Source organism: Leptonychotes weddellii, chromosome 4 (assembly GCF_054177405.1).
Source record: "Leptonychotes weddellii isolate Sample4059 chromosome 4, ASM5417740v2, whole genome shotgun sequence".
In the NCBI taxonomy this organism is placed as follows: domain Eukaryota; kingdom Metazoa; phylum Chordata; class Mammalia; order Carnivora; family Phocidae; genus Leptonychotes; species Leptonychotes weddellii.
In genome coordinates, this window is record NC_138372.1 from 154,404,626 (window position 1) to 154,422,848 (window position 18,223).

The following is an 18,223-nucleotide window of genomic DNA, read 5'->3' on the forward strand; positions in this document are numbered from 1 at the left end:
AAATCAACAGTGTTCAGTGTCTTTATATAGTTATGCAGTCATCATCACAGAATATTTTCATCACCCAAAAAGGAAACCCCATACCAGCCAGCTCCTCGTCTCCTCCCTCCCAGCCCTAGGCAACCACAAATCTGTCAGTCTCTATAGACCTGCCTATTCGGGCTATTCCTTTCAAATGGAATCATACAACATGTGGTCTTTGTGTCTGGTTTCTTTCACTTAGCATAAGCTTTGGAGGTCTGTCTATTGTTGTAGAATGTATTAGTACTTAATTTCTTTTTATTGCTAAATAGTAGTTGATAGTGTTTAGCCATTCATCAGATGATGGATGTTTGGGTTGTTTTCACATTTTGGATATTATGACTCCAGCTACTATAAACATTTTGTACACGTTTTTGTGTGGACATATGTTTTCATTGTGGGGGGTATATACTTAGGAATAGAATTGCTGGATCACATAGTAATCCCATGTTTAATTTTTTAAGAAACTTCCATAGTTACTGCACCATTTTACATTTACATTTGCCATGTTTTTATTTCAAGAAAAAGTGAGAATCCATTGCAAGCCTTAAGGGATTTCTGTTCCCACTGAAGACATAGTATGTTTATCAAGTGGTTCTCACAGTGTCTCTCACATCACATTTAATCCTCATAGTAAGGCTATAGAGATGGATTATTATAAAGCCCATTTACAAATATGAAAGCTGAAGAGTAGAGAGGTTCAGTGACCTGCCTGCCCAAGGCCACACAGAATGGGAGACCCTTAATATGTTTCTATGTGACTCTAAAGCTGGGCTTTTGACAACTGCACTATAAAGCCCGTTTCATCCTTTTATTTTATTTAAGGATTTTATTTATTTACTTGAGAGAGAGAGAGAGAGTACACACAGAGGGTGAGGGAGAAGCAGACTCCCCACTGAGCAGGGAGTGATGTAGGGCTCAATCCCAGGACCCTGTCATGACCTGAGCCAAAGGTGGATGCTGAACCGACTGAGCCACCCAGGCACTCCTCGTTTCATCCTTCTAGTTGTGGAGGTGCAAATTAGCATCACATCAATCATGGGTATGCTGTGTACATTTACCTGAGGGAATGAACATTCTGGAGCTATGGGGTACCCTCTGATACTGTATGAGAGTCAGACTCCACCCATAAGTTGATCTTTATTACTGTGTTGAATGATGGGCTTGGGTGTTAGGAGGGAATTTCTGTTTGATCACTGTGAGGGTTCTAAATTGAAGAGAATAAAATGCCGTATCACTTTACACAATGTGGTGAATGCTCACGTGGGCCAGGTGTCACGTTAAGTGATCACGTCTGACACACTGAGACCTTCACTCTTCATTCAGAGCATCACGGGCTGTGGTGAGCACTGGGTGAGGTATGGAATTGTTGAATCACTAGATTGTACGCCGGAAACTAAGAAAACACTGTATGTTAAAAAAATATAATAAAATAGGCACTGGATTTGTCCCCATTTTACAGATTGGGAAATACTGGGTCACACAGCTTGGATAAGTGACAAAGCTGGGATTTAAACACATGCATCCAAATTCTGAGCTCATAAGCATAATGCCATGAAATCCCTTCAGAAGGAGAACCACTATGAACTTTCCTCTGATATAAGACTCTGCCATAAAAAATTGGTCTGTGGTTACTTTGAAAATAGAGGTTTCTAAATCTATGTCCAGTAAATGCAATTTTAGTTTTCAACTTCAAAGGAGACTATGAATAGAATTATAGCTTTTTAGTCTTGACAAATGTCACCATTTTATGGTAAAGTTTTTGGGAGAAATGTTGTGTTCCAAAAGCTTCCAAGTACATTCAATCTTTGTGTCAAAAGCCAAAACCTTTTTCTCTCAGTGGAGTGTTTTATTGTGGAATTCCTGGATAACCAACAGCAAGGATTATCTGGAAAGTGGGATAATCCAGTGATGGTATCATACAGGCCAAAATCACAGCCCACAGGACATCTTGGGGCTTTTGGTGGCATCGTGAGGGAGACAGCTCAATTCTGTTCCTGGGGTAACGGAGGGAGAGGGGGAAGACATTCTGAGAGGTGATCTCAGAACTTGGCTTTAAGGGGTCCAGGGAGCTGGAAGGGCACCAGGAAATTGTCCAGGTCAGAGACTGAGGAACTGCAGGCCCTCATGCAACACGTACTCTATCACCCAGTTATCAGGAGAGAACTCTTTAATTCTGGATCATGCTTTTTTTTTTTTTTTTTACTATCAGATAACAGAATTCACTAAATAGAATTGTTTTGATGATGAAATGATTTGGAACATGAACAGCACTTAGGGGCAATACTGAGCCCTGAGGTGGCTCTTGTAATTATCAGTTTAGAAGGTTGGACTTTGGAGGCAGGGAGATCTGGGTGGAAATCATGGATCTGGTACTTACTTCTTTGTCTCGAGAAGGCTGAAGATACATAAATATTTGTGCTCCCCATTTTGTAGCCAGGAGGTGGCTGCCAAGCCAGGTCTACATTTGCCATTTCTCCCTGGAGTTAAGGGAGGCCAAATGACTGAATTCTAGACTATGGGAACTTAGCAGACATGGCACACACCACTGCCAGGCCTGGCCCACTCAGCCTCCCGTGTCCTGTCCTCCATCTTCTTTCTCCTCCCTGTTTTATTAGAATATCCATGTTGACAGAGCATCTGGCCACCTGGGTCTCTGCCTTCCTGTTCACCAACCTGTATTGTTGCATAGCAAGGAATAAACTTTTTTTTTTTTTAGGATTTTATTTATTTATTCATGAGAGACAGAGAGAGAGAGAGAGGCAGAGGGAGAAGCAGGCTCCCAAGGAGCAGGGAGCCCGATGCGGGACTCGATCCCAGGACGCTGGGATCATGACCTGAGCCAAAGGCAGACACTTAACCATCTGAGCCACCCAGGCGCCCTAAACTTATTTTTTTTTTAAGATTTATTTATTTATTTGAGAGAGAGAGCATGTTGCGGGAGGAGCAGATGATGGACAGAATCTTCAAGCAGGCTCCCTGCTGAGCGTGGAAACTGACTCAGGCCTCGATCTCGCAACCCCTGAAATCACGACCTGAGCTGAAACCAAGAGTCAGACGCTTAACCCACTGAGCCCCCCAAGCGCCCTGCAAGAAATAAACTTCTATTGTGTCTGTGCCATTACACAATTTTGGGTTTATTTGTTAGAGCAGTTAGATTTGATGTTGTAGGAGGTCATGGGGAGGATGTAGTCTTTTGACCTGCAAGCTGGTCCTGGGGTAGTCGGAAGCTCCTCACCCCCTCCCATCCCCGTAACGTATAATCCACCCACCATTCCTGCGGGCTGAGCCATTTCAAGAATTGAGCCTGGAGAAAGTGAGGTGCATTTGAGGCTCTCTGGCTGGTGTATGTGACTGAACCCCATTAAAGCCTCTGTATAAACGTTTAGGATTCTGGCAGGTGGGTGTGGAGATCTGTCTTGTGGCTACTGAAGACAAGCATCAAATGTACGTTCCCTTGCTTATTAATGCTACCATCCACCAATCTGGGGTGGTCTGACTTTCTTTGGTTTCCGCTTGTCCTCCATGAACTTCAGTCAGTAAAATGAGGGGACAGTTTCAAAGTTGCCCTGGGAAATTGCTACGGCTGCAAACCAACAACTGGGGAGCTGGTCAGGAGACAGAGAAATAGGTCATGGGGGAGAGGCATCTGCAGGAAATCTGTGAGGAGAGGTGACCCATATTTTAGGTGCTTGTGGACCAGGTACTGAATGGGTAAATGTGGCTGGTGTGATGCGCTTGTTGGAGGAACTTTGCAGAGCATGCTCAGCACGTGGAAACCACAGCTGCATGGTGGGCTCTACTGTGGGCAGTTCAGCTGGACACCAGTGCGGGACTAGAGGCTGAAGCTCCAGTCAGAAAGCGGGAGGAAGAACTGAAGTTAGAGAAGGATGTGCAGGTGTCCACGACTCCGCCGGCTTCGCAGCTGGCCGACAAGGTGGGAGAGCTGGTGCTAAGTGGAAGAACTTAGTGTACCAGTTTGCAAAGCTAGGAAGGAGGACGCAAACTGGCATAGATTAAGGTCTGAGCGCTTGGGACAAAGCCTGAGGCTGAAAGGTGGGTCCTGGGAAAGTGAGGAGAGCCTCAGAGGAGGCTGTTGTGATTGACGGTGAGTTGGGGGGAAACACCCTGAGCCGTCTGACCCCTAATACAAAGGAAAGCAAAAGCACAGCTACAACAACCCCAGCCAACGGGTCAGCCCCCTGTTCAGGACATGTTCATAATGAGAGAGTATACCCCCCACAAGCTTACTGATGTAGCTGCCAAGTTCTGGTGAAAAGCCAGGGAAAGTGTGGAGGCACGGTTTGTGTGGCCATGGGATCCACTTGATATGTGAACTTGGGCAATTATTTGTCTTCTTTGAACTTCAGTCTGTAAAATGAGGGTAACCATACTTACTTTGCCATTTTGTTGTAAGGATTAAATAGGATCAAATATAAAATCTTCAGCACAGTCAGGTGGTTGTTGTTATTATTCTTTTTTTTAAATCATGTTATGTTAGTCACCATACAGTACTTCATTAGTTTTTGATGCAGTGTTCCATGATTCATTGTTTGTGTATAACACCCAGTGCTCCTTGCAATACGTGCCCTCTTTAATACCCATCACCGGGTTGTTACTACTCTTGCTATTATTATTTATATTCAACTTACATCCAAGAGCTGAAGTATTTGGAGGCACTTAACATTCCACTTACGTGGCTCCTGTAAAAATCCCTTTTCTCCCAATTATGTGCTGGTCCGAAGTAGAGGGAAATTCTAATTATCCCTGTTTTCAATTATTCCCCAGACTGAGATCCTTTCTGCCTAGAATCTCAACTCCATGAGGGTTGGGATTGGGTCTGGTCTCTATTTCCGCCATAGCAGCTGACTTTCCTGTATGTAGTAGGGGATTAACAAATGTTTCTTGGGTTTCTTTTCTTTTTCTAGTATTTATTGAGTACTTACTATGTTCCCACCATCATGATTCCATCTTCTTTTTTTTTTTTTTTTTAAAGATTTTATTTATTTATTTGACAGAGAGAGACACAGCGAGAGAGGGAACACAAGCAGGGGGAGTGGGAGAGGGAGAAGCAGGCTCCTCGCAGAGCAGGGAACCCGATGTGGGACTCGATCCCGGGACCCTGGGATCATGACCTGAGCCGAAGGCAGTCGCTCAACCGACTGAGCCACCCAGGCGCCCCATGATTCCATCTTCTTGCATTACCTTCAAACATACTATCTCATGTGAGGCTCACTGCAGTGCTATGAAAGTGAGCAGTATTATTTCCGCATCATAGAGCTGATACAATGAGGCACTGAGAGGTAAATTACATGCCTGGGATCACATAGCAATAGTAGCAGAATTGGAATGTGATTTAGGTAATCTGGCTTCAGAGTTACTATTCTTCCTCTCATAAATAAACAAATAATGTAATTTTTAGCTTGTTGAGGACATATCATGTAAACACTAAATTTTTCACAGGTGGTAAACCCACTTAATACTCATTACAACCATGTAAAGATTGAAATAGTACATTAGGTGGAGTTGTGTTATTAAAAAACAAAAGGATGCCTTAGTCTTGTCTTTGGAGAAATGCTCATAGCAGAGGAAAAATCTACCCATGCTAATTTGGTAGTCATATGGAGAAGAAAACCTGGCTGTACATATTGTTCCAGAAACTCATCACTCCTTGTTCATTCCTTCACCATTGTTTGAACACCTGTTGTGTGTCAGGCACTGGACTAGGAGCTAAGGATACAACCAAGAAGTCAGTCCCTGCCCTTAAGGCCTTTTCTTTCTAGTGGGGGATGGAGGCATATAAACTTAGTGAACCTAAGACATATTGGGGTAAGAGCCAGCTGAATTCTTTATGCCAGGAACAGTTGGACTTAACACGGCCAATTTATACAGTCAAAAGCAGCCAAGTAGGAGGTAACAACTGTGCTTATACATAAAATGGATGATTTATGAGTGGTTTTTGTTGGGGGGGGGTGAGGAAGCGCAAGAAACAAATGTGATTTACAAGTATTTGTTGGGTTCACTTATTTTAACATTTCCCATATGCTCAGAAGACAACATACATGGAATATATTTTCTCAGTTACATACTGAAGTCCTGGCAGACCTTCCTATTTACTCCTTGTATTATGCAGTCTCTTATGATGTCTGCTAATATTTGTTATATGTTTGTCCAAAAACACCAGCAACAACAAAACACACATAGAGTCTTAAGTGATTTCTAGTCTACGTTTTCTTGGAAGTATATTTGCTAAAAGAAAGTAAATTAAAACTTTGGAGTCAAAAATTCCAGACCACTAAGGTCTGTAGGACGGCTAATAAGATCTTAGATTTCTAGAGTGCTTTGGAGCCCCTCAACTATTGTTGTGTGCCTATTCATCTCCTGCCCTATGTAATAATCTTGGGAAGTTTGCAAAGCAAATAATATGTTCATTTTCAAGATGAGAAACAAGAGAAGCTAAATTACTTGTCTCAAATCAGATCAATAGTTAGTTGCAAAGCCATGAATTGAACCAAGCTCTTTCTGTACAACCATTCTACTCTAATACACTGCAGTTATCTTGATTTAAATTATGGCCAGAAAACAATATTTTCATCTTTGTCCTCTATTTTTGTATCAGAAACCTTACACTTTGTTAAATTTCTCCCAAAGTGATGCTTTGGGTATTTTTTGAAAAAGATTTTATTTATTTATTTGACAGAGAGAGAGAGCACAAGCGGGGGAACCGCCGAGGGAGAGGGAGAAGCAGGCTCTCCATGGAGCAGGGAGCCCGAGGCAGGGCTGGATCCCAGGACCCTGGGATCATGACCAAGTGGAAGGCAGATGCTTAAACAACTGAGCCACCTAGGCGCCCCATGCTTTGGGTATTTAAATAGATCCTACACAGGCATTTTTTCTTTTTTATTTAAATTCAATTTAGTTAACATATAGTGTATTGTTAGTTTCAGGGGTAGAATTTAGTGATTCATCAGTTGCATATAACACTCAGTGCTCGTTACATCAAGTGCCCTCCCTAATGCCCATCACCCACTACCTGGGCACTTTTTAATTGTTTTTCTGGTTCCTACCCATCTATCAATTAAAAATGGATGCTTTCCTGAGTATTTTATGGAAAATATATAAAAAGATTTTCTGGGTAAGTTTACCTGAGCTTGCCCAGCTCTTGGCAAGGATTATGTGTTTCAGACCTGTCTACATCCCAACACCCCAGCAGTTTGACTGGAACAAACATACAGTGACATGGGCAGCTCAGGGTAGATCCTTCTATTCCTACCATGACATCCATTAGTTTACCTTGCTGACAGCTCCCCTGCTTAGAATGTGTTAGTGGGGGTCTGTGCTTGTTCATTGCTTGGCAAGGCACAAAAACAAACTTCCTAAGCTTGGCATTGAGTTCTCCAGGAGTGCTGCATGAATATTTATAACCCATCTACTCCTCATTTAGATGTGGAGCCTAAAATAGTCAACCTCATAGAAGCAGAGTTGAATGGTGGTTGCCAGGGGCTGTGGGGAGGGGTAATGGGGAAGTAATGGTCAAAGGGTATTAAGTTTCATTTATGCAAGGTAAGTACATTCTGGAGACCTACTATAGAGCATAGTGCCTGTAACCAACAATACTGTATTGTGTACTTAAAATTTCCTAAGAGGGTAAATGTTATATTAAGTGTTTTTACCACATGCACACACACAAAATAATAATGTTAAAGAGGGGCAGGAGGGAATTTTGGGAAGTGATGTATATGTGTATGTTTTTGATGATGGTGATGGTTTTATGGGTATATATTTGTACCCAAACTCATCAAGTTGAAAACATAAATATGCACAGTTCCTTATATGTCAATCATACCTCAGTAGTTTAAGAAAAAAAAAAAGAAAGAAACATAAATTCCCAGGAGTTCTCTTTTTCTATTTATTCTATTCTATTCTATTCTAGTTAATATATGTGTTATATTAGTTTCAGGTGTATAATATAGTAATTCAAAAATTCTATACATTACTCAGTGCTCATCATGATAAGTGTACTCTTATTCCCCTTGCCTATTTTACCCATCCCCCAAACCACTTCCCCTCTGATAACTTTGTTCTCTATAGTTAATCTGTTTTTTGGCTTGTCTCTCTTTTTCTTTGTTCTTTTGTTTTATTTCTTAAATTCTACATATGAATGAAATCATATGGTATTTGTCTTTCTCTGACTGACTTATTTCACTTAGCATGATAACCTCTAGATCCATCCATGTTATTGCAAATAGCAAGATTTCGTTCTTCTTTACAGCTGAGTAATATTCCATCATATTTATATGTATACCACACCTTCTTTATCATTTATTGATAGACACTTGGGTTGCTTCCATAATTTGACTATTGTAAATAATACTGTGATAAACACAGGGGTGCATATATCTTTCTGAATGAGTATTTTCATATTCTTTGGGTAAATACCAGTAGTGGAATTACTGGATTGTATGGTAATTCTATTTTTAACTTTTTGAGGAACCTCCATACTGTTCCACAGTGGCTGCACCAGTTTGCATTTGCACCAACAATGCACAAGTTGTTTCTTGTATTTTTTATTTTAGCCATTCTGAAAGGTGTGAGGTGATATCGTTGTGGTTTTGATTTGCATTTCCCTGATGATTAGTGATGTTGAGCATGTTTTCATGTGTCTTTTGGCCAACTGCATGACTTTGGAGAAATGTCTGTTCATGTCTTCTGCCCATTTTGTAATTGGATTAATTGGGCGTTTTGGTGTTGAATTCTATAAGTTCTGTATATATTTTGGATACTAGCCCTTTATTGGATATGTCATTTGCCTGTATCTTCTCCCATTCTCTCATTGGCTTTTAATTTTGTTCATGGTTTCCTTTGCTGTGCAGAAGCTTTTCATTTTGATGGAGTCCCAGTAGTTTATTTTTGCTGTTGTTTCCCTTGCCTCAGGAGACATATCTAGAAAAATGTTGCTGTGGCCAGTGTCAGAGAAATTACTGCCTGTGCTCTTGTCTAGGATTTGTATGGTTTCAGATCTCACATTTAGGTTCTTAATCCATTTTGAGTTTATTTTTCTGTAGAGTGAAAGAATGTGGTCCAGTTTTATTCTTTTGCATGTAGCTGTCCAATTTTTCTAATACCATTTGTTGAAGAGACTGTCTTTTCCCAGTTGCATATTTTTGCCTCCTTTGTTGAAAATTAATTGACCATATGATTGTGGGTTTATTTCTGGGCTCGCCATTCTGTTTCATCGATCTATATGTCTGTTTTTGTGCCAGTACCATACTGTTTTGATTACTATAGCTTTGTAGTCTATCTTGATATCTGGAATTGTGATACCTCCAGTTTTGTTCTTTTTTTTCAAGATTGCTTTGGCTATTTGGGGTCTTTTGTAGTGCCATACAAATTTTAGGATTATTTATTCTAGTTTTGTGAAAAATGCTGTTGGTATTTTGATAAGGACTGCATTAAATGTGTAGAATGCTCCAGGTAGTATGGACATTTTAACAATACTTGTTCTTCCAATCCGTGAGCATAGAATGTCTTTCCATTTGTGTTGTCTTCAATTTCTTTCATCAATATTTTATAGTTTTCAGAGTACAGATCCTTCACCACCTTGGTTAAGTTTATTCCTAGGTATTTTATTATTTTTGGTGCCTTTATAATTGGAATTGTTTTCTTAATTTCCCTGTTACTTCATTATTAGTGTATAGAAATGCAATGGATTTCTGTATATTGATTTTGTATCCTGTGACCTTACTGAATGCATTTATCAGTTCTAGTAGTTTTTTGGTGGTCTTTAGGGTTTTCTATATACAGTATCATATCATCTGTAAATAGTAAAAGCTTTACTTCTTCCTTACCAATTTGGATTCATTTTATATTTCTTTTTCTTGTCTGATTGCTGTGGCTAGGATTTCTAGTACACAGTTGAATAAAAGTGATGAAAGTAGACATTTTGGGGGCGCCTGGGTGGCTCAGATGATTAAGCGTCTGCCTTCAGCTCAGGTCGTGTTCCTGGGATCCTGGGATCGAGCCCCACATCGGGCTCCTGGCTCAGCAGGGGGCCTTCTTCTCCCTCTCCCTCTGCCTCTCCCCCTGCTCGTGCTCTCTGTCTCTCTCTGCATCTCTGTGTCTCAAATGAATAAATAAAATCTTAAAAAAAAAAAAGAAAGTAGACATTTTGTCTTATTCCTAGTCTTGGAAAAGCTCTCAGTTTGTCCCTGTTGAGTATGATGTTAGCTGTGTTTTTTTTTATATATGGCCTTTATTATATTGAAGTGTGTTCCCTCTAAGCCTACTTTGTTGAAGGTTTTTTTTTTAAACATGAATGGACGTTGTACTTTGTCAAATGCCTTTTCTGCATCTATTTACATTATCATATGGTTTTTATCTTTTCTCTTTTGATATGATGTATCACACTGATTTGCAAATATTGAACCACCCTTGCATTTTAGGAATAAATTCCACTTGATTGTGGTGAATGATTTTTTAAGTGTATTCTTGGATTTAGTTTGCTAATATTTTATTAAGGATTTTTGCATCTGTGCTCATCAGAGATATTGGCCTGTAGCTGTCTTTTTTTTGTAGTGTCTTTATCTGATTTTGGTATCAGGGTAATGCTGGCCTTGTAGAATGAATTTGGAAGCATTCCTTCCCTTCAGTTTTTTGGATTAGTTTGAGAGAAATAGGTATTAATTCTTCTTTAAATGTAGAATTCACTTGTGAAGCCATCTGGTCCTAGGTGTTTGTTGGGAGTGTTTTGATTGCTGATTCAATTTCATTGCTGGTAATCAGTCTTTAAATTTTGTATTTCTTCTTGAAGAAGACATTTTTGGGTTTGGGAGATTATATGTTTCTAAGATTTTATTCATTTCTTCCAGTTTGTCCAATTTGTTGGCATCTAATTTTTCATAATTTTCTCTTATAATTCTTTGTATTTCTGTTGTATCAGTTATTATTTATCCTTTTCCATTTCTGATTTTGTTTATTATGAGTCCTCTCTTTCTCTCTTTTTTCATGAGTCTAGCTGAAGGTTTATCAGTTTTGTTGATCTTTCCGAAGAACCAGCCCCTGGTTTCATTGATCTCTTCTATTGTCTTTTTAATTTCTATTTTGTTTATTTCTGTTCTAATCTTTATTATTTCCTTCCTTCTACTGGTTTTGGGTTTTGTTTGTTCTTCTTTTTCTAGCTCCTGCAAGTGTAAGGTTATGTTATTTATTTGAGATTTTTCTTGCTTCTTGAAATAGGCCTGTATTGCTATAAATGTCCCTCTTAGAATGGCTTGTGCTGCACCTCAAAGATTTTGAACTGTTGTGTTTTCATTTTCCTTTGTGTCCATATAGTTTTTTATTTCCTCTTTGATTTCTTTGTCGACCCATTCATTGTTTAGTAGCATGTTATTTAACCTCCATGTGTTTTTGTTCTTTCTAGATTTTTTCTTGTAGTTGATTTCTAGTTTCATAGAGTTGTAGTTGAAAAAGATGCATGATATGAATCCAGTCTTCTCAAATTTGTTGAGACTTGTCTTATGGCCTAATATGTGATCTATTCTTGAGAATGTTCCATGTGTACATTAAAGAAATGTGTATCCTGCTGTTTTTTGATGGACCTCCTTGGGTTGATTTTGTTGGTGACTCTGTGCTTCCTGGATCTGGATTTCTGTTTTGTTCCCAGATTCGAGAAGTTTTTAGCTATGATTTCTTCAAATAAATTTCCTTCCCCCTTTCTCTCTTTTCTCTTTTTGGGATCCCTATGAGGTGAATGTTGTTATACTTGATGGTGTTGCTGATTTCCTTAAGTATATTTCCATTTTTTATTGTTTTTTTTTCTCTCCTGTTCAGCTTAATTGCCTTCCATTACTTTGTTCTCCAGGTTGCTGATCCATTCTTCTGCTTCCTCTAGTCTAGTGTTTATTTCATCTAGTGGATTTTTAATTTCAGTTATTGAGTTCTTCATCTCTGATTTGTTCTTTTTTTTTATGTTTTCTATCTCTTCGTTGAGGGTCCCAATGAGGTCCTTCACTCATTTCTCAAGTCCAGTGCATATCTTTATGGTCATTACTTTAATTTATTTATTATTTTTTTTGGAAGCAAGATTTTTTAAGTTTAAATTCAATTAACATGCAATCTATTATTGGTTTCAGAGGTCAGTGATTCCTCAGTCTTATGTAATACCCAGTGCTCATTACATCATGTGCCCTCCTTAATGTCCATCACCCAGTTACCCCATACCCTCACCCCCCTCCCCTCCAGCAACCCTCAGTTTGTTTCCTATGATTCAGAGTCTCTTATGATTTGTCTCCCTCTTTGATTTCATCTTGTTTTATTTTTTCCTCTCTTCCCCTATGATACTCTGTTTTGTTTCTTAAATTCTACATAGATCATATGATAATTGTCTTTCTCTGATTGACTTATTTCACTTAGCATAATACCCTCTAGTTCTATCCATGTCATTGTAAATGGCAAGATTTCTTTTTTTTTTTTGATGGTTGAGTAGTATTCCATTGGTATATATACCACATCTTTTTTATCCATTCATCTGTTGAAGGACATCTGGGTTCGTTCCATAGTTTGCCTATTGTGGACATTGCTGCTATAAACACTGGGTACAGGTGCCCCTTTGGATCACTACATTTGTATCTTTGGGGTAAATACCCAGTAGTGCAATTGCTGGGTCGTAAGGTAGCTCTATTTTCAACTTCTTGAGGAACCTCCATATTGTTTTCCAGAGTGGCTGTACCAACTTGCATTCCCACCAACAGTGTGAGAGGGTTCCCCTTTCTCCACAACCTCTCCAACATTGGTCATTTCCTGACTTGTTAATTTTAGCCATTCTGACTGGTGTGAAGTGGTATCTCATTGTGGTTTTGATTTGTATTTCCCTGATGCCAAGTGATGTTGAGCATTTTTTCATGTGTCTGTTGGCCATTTGTATGTCTACTTTGGAAAAAATGTCTGTTTATGCCTTCTGCCCATTTCTTGATTGGATTATTTGTTCTTTGGGTGTTGAGTTCTCCAATAGGCATATTACTTATGTCTGTTTCATTTAGCTCTCTTGCTGTGATTTTGTCCTGTTCTTTCATTTGAGACGTATTCCTCTGTCTCTTCATTTGTTTGTGTCATTTCTATGTGTTAGGAAAGTCAGCTATATCTCCTGCTCTTGAAAGTAGTGGCCTTATGAAGAAGAGGTCCTGTAGTGACCTCTTCTTCATAAGTGTAGTGTAGTGTGAACCAGCACCTCAGAACCAGGTGCTGAGGGGGTATCTCCTATGTGTGTTAGTGAGCCCTACTGTTGTGGCTGAACCACATTTGCCACATTTGTCCAGTTGTCTGTAGAGGCTCTCTTTGCCCATTGTGGGTTTGGTTCCTGTGTTATTAGTGGGCTAGTCTGGAGCCGCTTTGGGCTCGAGTTGAGTCAGATGAGGTATTTGTCAGAGATGCAGTAGCACCAAACTACAGGGCACTTTCCCTGTGTTGTCCCTTGACAAGCTTTCTTTCTTTCTTTCTTTCTTTCTTTCTTTCTTTCTTTCTTTCTTTCTTTCTTTCTTCTTTCTTTCTTTTTCTTTAAGATTTTATTTATTTATTTGACAGAGAGAGACATAGTGAGAGCGGGAACACAAGCAGGGGGAGTGGGAGAGGGAGAAGCAGGCTTCCCGCCGAGCAGGGAGCCTGATGCGGGGCTCGGTCCCAGGACCCTGGGATCATGACCCAGGCTGAAGGCAGACGCTTAACCAACTGAGCCACCCAGTTGCCCCCCTTGACAAGCTTGCATTGGTGGCTGGAGCCTGAAGTCAGACCTGATGTCTGCCCCCAACCCACTGCTGGGGCCACAGTTGGACTGGTGTGTGTGTGGTTATCTTACCCCTTCCTAGGGCAGGAGTCACTTTTGAGTGGTTCTGGTTCCTGTTGGGGCTGCTTGCATGCTGCCAGGTTTGTGGCACTGCTCTGGATGGGCTCCAGCCAAGGGCATGTTGGAAGTGTTAGGTTTGCAGGAGAATGCATGGGTGGGGTGCATGGTGCCAGCAAGGTCCACAGTGATTTGCTGTGGGAGTGGACCTGTAGCCACCCAGGAAACTCCTGCGAGGCCAGGCTGGGATGGAGGGGTCATGTCCACAGAACAGCGCTGGGGCAGGGCACACTGTTAGCAATAGATGGAGAGAATTGGCACTGTGCTGTTTCCTGCAAGTGTCTGTGTATCTAGGCTGGGGCGTGGGGAAAGGAAATGGTGACTGCCAGCTCTTTTGTTCTTGGAGAAGTCTCCCAAAGATCCCTGCCTCTCCAGCGTATGCTCTGACATTAGTAAATAAATCTCCTTCCCATATACCCCAGGCACTTTTTAAACTGCAGCTTCTGTGCTATATCTTAGCAAGGCTGTTTGTTGTGCCATTTAAAGGCAGGGACTCCATCCTCCTGTTTCTCCCAGAGCAGAGCCGCTGATTTTTGAAAGTTCCAGGTGTTAAGTCCCACTAATTGTTAGGCCTCTCTGGTTTTCAAAGCCAGATGTGATGGGGATTAATCTTCCCTTGTGGGTTCCCCACTCTGGGGTGCCTGATGTGGGGTCTGGTCTCTCCCCTCTCTCTGCCTATGGTGCCCCTCCCTCCTGAGGATGGTCCCATGGGTCTCTTTCACTCCCCACTATGTCTCTGCCTTTCCTCCCCTCTTTTCTACATTTAGTTGTGAAGAGTCTCTTCTGCCAGGCTTTGGGTCATTTTCTGGGTTATATACACTGATGTGGATGTATTTAATTTCTTTTTCAAAGAAAGAAGGGCACTGCGGAGTGTCTTCCATCTGTCTCCTTTACATCTATAACACAAAGCATCATCATATTGCCCTGGGTGTTAACTATTTCCTAATAGTTTTCTGTCTCTGGGTCCTTTCTTCTGTGATCTATTTGCTACAATACAACCAGAGTTATTTTTCTTTCTGGAATCTAGAGCTAATCATGTCATTCTCCTACTTAATAAAAATTTTGGAAGTTTAAGCATATACAATTCAAGATAAAGTCAATATTTAAAGAATTCAGGGTCTCAGTACACCCTAGTACTTGACCTCAAGTGACCTTTCTATGTTCACCACTTCCACATCACCTACAGCACTCTCCATTCTAACCCTTGTGGTTTCTATTCTGTCAAAGCGAACATTATCGCATCACAAAATTTTTCTTTTGATGTTTCCCAGTCAAGAATGCATTTAGTCATACTCTCTACCTATAAAGGTCCAGTTTAACTACCTCATACTGTGGGTTGCCTATCCTGATTCACCTTTAGAAGTACATGATTATACCATATTACTTGTATACACATTTAACATTATTGTCATTCTTTCTTTGTAACATAGCTACTTTTGTGTATCTAGCTCATCTACTAGATTATGAGGGTTGCTTCATGGACATGAATTACACAGTACCCCATGTTTAGAAGAACTTCATACTTGGTTGAATGCTATGCCATCACCTATCACCATCTTGAAAATTTTAAGAATTTTCAAACAAGTAACCCTGCATTTTCATTTTGCCCCAAGTTCTGCAAATATTGTAGGTCATGCTATCCTTAAGGTCAAGAGCTATTTCAAATTCATCTTTACCTCTACCTGTACTATGTCTTTCACCTAGTTGCTGCCTATTTTAAAGTACTTGTTGAAAAAAATAATGGGAATGAGTAACCAGGTGACTTAATTAAAACATGTCAGAGCAGGAACTGGGCATTGAACCTATCTGAGGAGTCTGGGTATCAAGGGAGCTAAGATTTCCCAAGGTCTTGTCTCTATGGCATTAAGTTCTAAGGATTTTCCACAAACCACACTTACTACTTACTGGAGAGTAACATATTTCTACCAGAGGCAAATAACAGGCTTCAAGATGAAGCTACCTCCAGGACTGCCCACTGATGCTCTGAGGCATGGGATTGGAATCTCTTTTAAAGATGGGAGGCAGTGAGAAAAAAAAAAAAAAAAAAAAAAAAGATGGGAGGCAGTGAAGTCCCTTCCCAAAGTTCACATGATGGGAGATTCTTGGCATTCTTCTTGTACTAGGCACACATTTGGTCAGACTAGCCCACACATCTGGTTTCCTAAGGAATGATCTTTTGGTGGTTTCTAGACCAAATTGCTACAGGGAGAGGGAATGGGATTATTTCTAGGAATGATTGCCCCTAAGTGAGAACAAGCATGAAGTATAGGAAGTGGGAGGCAAAAATCTGTAAAAGAACAACGCTTTTATTTCCAAATAGCATTCTTTACTCTTGTCCCCTCATTCATGCCTAAACTACTATCCCCACATGAACACAATGATTTCCCTTTACCTTTCAGAGTGTTTGAAATTTAATGTTCTTGCTTTCAAGAAATGGAAGTTATTTTGTAAAATCAGTTGCTAGTAATTTAGGCTGGTTCTTTAAGGGACTACAAAGACTATGACTTTTTAAAAAAGCAAAAGAGAGAAAATTAGACCTTTTTGAGTGGAGGGATATAGGATTTTTGTGTTGAGGACAGGGGAAAGGAGGAGCCATTCAGGAGAGCAAATGGGATCTTGTGTGTAGTAGTAGGAAAGCAGCCATAAGCAATAAGCAAGTGCGTGGATGTGGCTATTTTCCAATAAAACTTTATTTGCCAAAAACTGATGACAAGCTGGATTTGGCTCTTGGGCTGTAGTTTGTCAACTCCTGCTTTAGAAAAATTGACAGTGGTACACTGGGAGAAATTATACAGAAATCCTTCTTTTAATATTGTTTATAATACCAGGGATCTGAAATGGCCATTGCCAGTAGGATGGTTGCAAACATTGTTTTATACTCAATTAGTTGAATGCTGTATAGCAGTGAAAGGAAATGATCTCTAGCCATGTGCATTAGTGTGAACAAATCCTAGACATAGTGTGGAATAAATGGAGTAAGCCACAGAAGTTATATATATGATTCTAAAGTTCAGAATAGGTAAGCAGAATATAAATATATTTAGGGATTCATATACAGGTGGGGAAACTATAGAAGAAAGGAAGGGGATGATGAAGAGAAGCTCAGAGTTACCACTGGGCAGAAAAGGGGTATGAGAACCAGTAAAGTTCTAGGAGCTTTGAGTGCTGGTCAGTTCTACTTCTTAAGCTGGTCTGTTGAACATAAAGGTATTTATTTATTTGTTTGTTTGTTTAAGAGACACACACATTTTTTTTTAAATGCACCTTTTGGGTAAATATGAAATTAAAAATAAAAGTAGATCTAAGTAACTTGTGTGAGGCCATTCAACTAGGAAGTGGCAAGATGGGGCTTTGAACTTTGGTCTCTTTGGTTCCAATGCTCAAAATCTTTCTACCCACTCCTTATGTGCCTGGGTTTGAGCCAGAATTATTTTATTGTCATCCTTTCACTTAATCACTTCTCTGTTTATACTGAGACACCACAAAACAGATTTGTACAGCCTCCATTTCTATCCAAATCAGTGGAGCCTGTCAAGTTAATTGGTTGTGACACTCGGCTTGCAGAATGTGTAATTATCAACTGCATTGCGTGGGAAGCTCAGATGACAGTTAATAGTACATGTAGACAGAAATCTGTGTGTTGCTGCAACTGAAGAACAAGCCAAGAATGTAACATTAATCAAAATGCCAATGTAGTGCACCAGAAAATAGTTCTATGTGGAAACGCAAACCAGAAAGATCTATAAACATTCCTATTTATAATTCACAATTAGTCTCTGTGCGTCTTATTCTTTTAACCTCAGGTATGGAAGACCCGTGTATCCTCCTGGGCACAGATGGAAGAATATCCCGACCCCAGCTCAACAGTGAAACCAAAGTTTCTGTTCCGACCCCTGCAGCAGCTGATAGGTGAGTGTGGCTGATTTGACAGCCAAGTACACTTTCAAATAGGAGCAACCAAAGTTCTGGAAATAGCAAAGAGCAGCTGATTATATGCCAGGAGCTCTTGTACCACCTACAGTGGAAGGAGTTTTTGCAGCTAGACAAGTGGAGTTTGTGTTCTGGCTTTGCCACTTGAAAGCTAAGTGATCTTGAGCAAATGACTTCACCTGAGTCTATATTCTCATTGGTAAACATTTATAAATAGCTCATAGTTTTCAATCCTGGCTGCTCATTAGAATCTTCTAGAGAGATTTAAAAAAAGATCAATACAATGACCTCACCTGCCTTGGACTGGACCAATTAACCAATTTGGTGTTGGGAAGAAGAGGAGAGTCCTGGGCCTTGTCATTTTTGGAAAAGCTTAAT

The 18,223-nt window shown here is 40.1% G+C and overlaps 1 long non-coding RNA gene across 1 annotated transcript in view; it reads left to right on the forward strand.

Moving 5' to 3' along the window:
• The window catches only part of LOC145720968 (uncharacterized), a 326,301-nt gene that overhangs the window by 84,732 nt on the left and 223,346 nt on the right, over positions 1 to 18,223 (forward strand). The window contains exon 2 of the long non-coding RNA XR_014144360.1: positions 17,719 to 17,824. This is a non-coding gene — a long non-coding RNA (uncharacterized LOC145720968). The remainder of the gene's footprint in view (positions 1 to 17,718; positions 17,825 to 18,223) is intronic.